Source organism: Eubalaena glacialis, chromosome 2 (genome assembly GCF_028564815.1).
Source record: "Eubalaena glacialis isolate mEubGla1 chromosome 2, mEubGla1.1.hap2.+ XY, whole genome shotgun sequence".
NCBI classification, from domain to species: domain Eukaryota; kingdom Metazoa; phylum Chordata; class Mammalia; order Artiodactyla; family Balaenidae; genus Eubalaena; species Eubalaena glacialis.
The window spans coordinates 82333613-82338374 of record NC_083717.1 but is presented as its reverse complement, the minus strand read 5'-3'; the positions used below and the strand labels follow the sequence as shown (position 1 = coordinate 82338374).

The 4762-nt window shown below is 34.1% G+C and overlaps 1 non-coding gene across 1 annotated transcript; it reads right to left on the bottom strand.

Moving 5' to 3' along the window:
• Positions 1 to 4409: 4409 nt before the first annotated feature.
• LOC133086003 (U6 spliceosomal RNA) lies at positions 4410 to 4517 on the bottom strand. Its single transcript, XR_009699795.1, has one exon. It is a non-coding gene; the product is annotated as a U6 spliceosomal RNA (small nuclear RNA).
• Positions 4518 to 4762: the final 245 nt, after the last annotated feature.

Sequence of the window (4762 nt, the reverse complement as noted above, 5' to 3'; positions counted from 1 at the left end):
ACAGATGGACCACTAGCATCAGGCCCAGGCAGTATTTCACATTGAGCGTGGCAGACAGAGGAGTCAGGATGAGGGATAAAATGGTCATGTGGGTAACCACATCTGTAAGCTGAAACTGGTCAAATCACAAAAATCAGTAGTATTACATTTCTGGCTGATTTCCTTTAAAGATGTCCATTCTCTCCTTTTCAGGAAAGCTTGGCAAAGCATCTTTCCTTGGTGAAAATAGCCTGTCCATACTCTTGCTTTGAAGGTGTCCTTATTTTCCTTGGTTCTTTGCCTTTGAAATACTTTGGAAACATTTATCTCATTCTAGTCTTTCTCCTCTTTCCTTCTCCTCTTCCTTATTTCTTGCCTCTTTTTCCTTTTCTTTTCTTTTGCCTCTTTCTCCTCCTCCTCCTTCTTCAATTATGTAGAGAATGATTAAAAGTATCAGTGATAAATTAATATTCCTATCAGGAATTTAAAAGATAACTTTTCTGAAGACCCGCAAGAAAACAAAGCCAAGGCAGTCTTGACATAAAAGGGACCTGGGCATCACATCTGCTTTTCTAAAAACAAAAAATACATCTGCTTTTCTAAATTCAGATGCTTCGAAAAAGAGCTGATATACATTCTTGTGTTGCTTTAAACAAGGCCAATCCCTATTTAAAACTAAGATAAGTAACCACCCTCTGGAAATGGACCAATCATGAGAGCCACTGGGGCTGTCTTAATGGCCCATTGTCAAGTGATTAGAGAACAACCACAACAAAAATAAGAAAAAATTACTCAGATTAATTGTCAGGAATTTGATCAGAAACTATAGTCAAGAAATGGCAGCCTCTTGGTTAAGATCTCTGAGGTGAGTCAATCAGATTCTCTTTTCCATCTTAACTGTTGGCGTGCAGTTGCCTTGACAAAGTCTCTATGCTTATACGTATTTATTTCACTGAGGCCGGCTACCTAAAATGTCCTGCTTAAAGTCACTCCTATACTCACACTAAAGATGCTGCTGAGAACGTTGTGACTACATTCTGCAGTGCCTTCTGTATGAAATCTCATGTGAAAAGAATTTCTCTTCTTACGGAGTGTGTTGTTTGAGAAAGACTTTTTTTTTTATTACCACAATAAGTTTAGTGAACATCCATCAGCTCACATAGATACAAAAATAAAGAAATAGAGAAAAATGTTTTCTTATGATGAGAACTCTTAGGATATACTCTCTGAACAACTTTCCTATGTAACGTACAGCAGCACTAATTATATTTATCACGTTGTACATTACATCCCTAGTACTCATTTATCTTATAACTGGAAGTTTGTACCTTTTGACTGTCTTCATCCAGTTCCTCCTTCCCCCAACCCCTGCATCTGGTAACCACAAATCTGAATTCTTTTTCTATGAGTTTTTTGTTTTTGAAGTATAATTGACCTACAACACTATGTTAGTTCCTGTTACACAGCATAGTGAGTTGATATTTCTATACATTTCAAAATGATCATCACTATGTCTAATTACCATCAGTCATCATACAAAGATATTGTGTTACATAATTATTAACTATATTCCTCACACTGTACATTTTATACCTGTGTCTCATTTATTTTGCAATTGGAAGTTTGTATCTCTTATTCTCCCTCACCTATTTCTCTCCTCTATCCCACCCCCTCCCTTCTGGCAACCACCTGTTGTTCTCTGTATATCTATGACTCTGTTTCTATTTGGTTATGTTTGTTCATTTGTTTCATTTTTTAGATTCCACATGTAAGTGAAATCATACAGTATTTGTCTCTCTGTCTTACTTATTTCACTTAGCATAATACCCTCTAGTTTCATCCATGTTGTCACAAATGGCAAGATTTCATCCCTTTTTTTATGGCTGAGTAATATTCCATTGTGTGTCTATAACATATACCATATCTTTATCCATCCATCTGTTGATGGATACTTAGGTTGCTTCCATATCTTGGCTATTGTAAATAATGCTGCAGTGAACATAGGGGTGCATATATCTTTTTGAATTAGTGTTTTTGTTTTCTTCAGATAAATACCCAGGAGTGAGATTGCTGGATCATACAGTAGCTCTATTTTTAATTTTTTGAAGAATTTTCTTGCTGTTTTCCATAGTGGCTGCATTGATTTACATTCCCACCAACAGTGCACATGGGTTCCCTTTTGTCCACATCCTTACCAACACTTGTTATTTGTTGTCTTTTTGATAATAGCCATTCTGACAGGTGTGAGGTGATATCTCATTGTGGTTTTGATTTGAATTTCCCTGATGATTAGTGATGCTGAGTATCTTTTCATATGCCTGTTGGCCATCTGTATGTCTTCTTTGGAGAAATGTTTATTCAGATCCTCTGCCCATTTTTAAAATCAGGTTGTTTGTTTTTTGATGTTGAGTTTTGTATGGGTTCTTTGTATATTTTTGATATTAATTCCTTATTGGGTATATCATTTGTAAATATCTTCTCCCATTCAGTAGGTGGCCTTTTCATTTTGTTGATAGTTTCGTTTGCTGTGCAAAGATTTTTAGCTTGATGTAGTCCCGCTTGTTTATTTTTGCTTTTGTTTCCCTTGTCTGAAGAGACATATCCAAAAAAATATTTCTAAGACTGATGTCAAAGAGCATACTGCCTATGTTTTTTCTAGAAGTATTATGGTTCAGGTCTTACATTTAAGTCTTTAATCCATTTTAAATTTGTTTTTGTGCATGGTGAGAGAAAGTAGTCCTGTTAGATTCTTTTGCATGTAGCTATCTAGTTATCCCAGTGCCATAAATTGAAGAGGCTGCCTTTTCCCCATTGTATATTCCTGCCTCCTTTGTTATAGATTAATTGTCCATATAAGTGTGGGTTCATTTCTGGGCTCTCTATTCTGTTCCATTGATCTATGTGTCTGTTTTTGTACCAATACCATACTGTTTTGATAAGTATAACTTTGTAGTATAGTTTAAAATCAGGGAGCATGATATCCCCAGCTTTGTTCTTCTTTCTCAAGATTGTTTTGACTATTTGGTGTCTTTTGTGTTTTCATACAAATTTTAGAATAATTAGTTATAGTTCTGTGAAAAATGCCTTTGGTATTGTGATAGGGATTGCCTTGAATCTGTAGATTGCCTTGGGTAGTATGGTCATTGTAACTATATTAGTTTTTTTAATCCATGAGCATGGAATATCTTTCCATCTGTTTGTATCATCTTCAGTTTTTTTCATCAGTGTCTTATAGTTTTCTGAGTGCAAGTCTTTTACCTCCTTATTTAGATTTATTCACAGGTATTTTATTCTTTTTGATGGGATTGTAAATGGGACTTTTTCATAATTTCTTGTCCTGATACTTTGTTGTTAGTATATAGAAATGCATCAGATTTCTGTATATTAATTTTGTATCCTGCAACTTTACTAAATACACTGATGAGATCTAGTAGTTTTTTGGTGGTGTCTTTAGGATTTTCTTTGTATAGTATCTTGTTATCTGCAAACAGTGACAGTTTTATTTCTTCCTTTCCAGTTTGGATTCCTTCTCTTTCTTTTTTTGCCCAGCTGTAGCTAGGAATTCCAATACTATGTTGAATAAAAGTGGCAAGAGTGCACATCCCTATCTTGTTCCTGATCTTAGAGGAAATGCTTTCAGTTTTTACCATTGAGTATGATGTTAGCTGTGGGCTTATCGTATATGGCCTTTATTATGTTGAGGTATGTTCCCTCTATACCCATTTTGTTGAGTTTTTGTCATAAATGGATGTTAAATTTTGTCAAAATCGTTTTCTGCAGCTACTGAGATAATTGTAGGATTTTTATTCTTCAATTTGTTAATATGTTATATCACATTGATTGATTTACAGATATTGAAGCATCCTTGCATCCCTGAGATAAATCTCACTTGATCATGGTGTATGATCCTTTTAATGTATTGTCAAATTCAGTTTGCTAATATTTTGTTGAGAATTTTTGCGTTCATGTTCATCAGTGATATTGGCCTGTAATTTTATTTTATTTTATTTTGTGGTGTATTTGTCTGTCTTTGACATCAGGATGATGCTGGTCTTATAGAATAAATTAGAAAGCATTCCTTCCTTTTCAATTTTGTGGAATAGTTTGAGAAGGATAGGTGTTAACTCTTCTCTAAATGTTTGATAGAATTCACCTGTGAAGACATCTGGTCCTAGATATTTGTTTGTTGGGATTCTTTTTATAAAATTACTGATTCAGTTTTGTTATTGGTAATTGGTTTGTTCATATTTTCATTTCTTTCTGATTCAATCTTGGGATATTGTACATTTCTAGGAATTTGTCCATTTCTTCAAAGTTGTCCATTTTATTGGTGTATCATTGTTCATAGTAATATCTTTTTTTTTTTAACATCTTTATTGGAGTATAATTGCTTTACAATGGTGTGTTAGTTTTTGCTTTATAACAAAGTGAATCAGTTATACATATACATAGAATTTGCATGTCATCCTAGTGCAGGGGCCGTGCTAATCTTCTCTGTATCGTTCCAGTTTTAGTATATGTGCTGCCGAAGCGAGCACCATAGTAATATCTTATGATCCATGTATGGTGTCAGTTGTAACTTCTTTTTTTCATTTCTGATTTTTGATTTGGCCCTCTGTTTTTCTTGATGAATCTGGCTAAAGTTTTAACAATTTTTTTATCTTTTCAAAGAACCAGCACTAATCTTCATTGATCTTTTCTATTGTTTTTTAGTTTCTATTTCATTTGTTTCTGCTCTGATCTTTATGATTTCTTTCCTTCTACTAACTTTGGATTTTGTTTG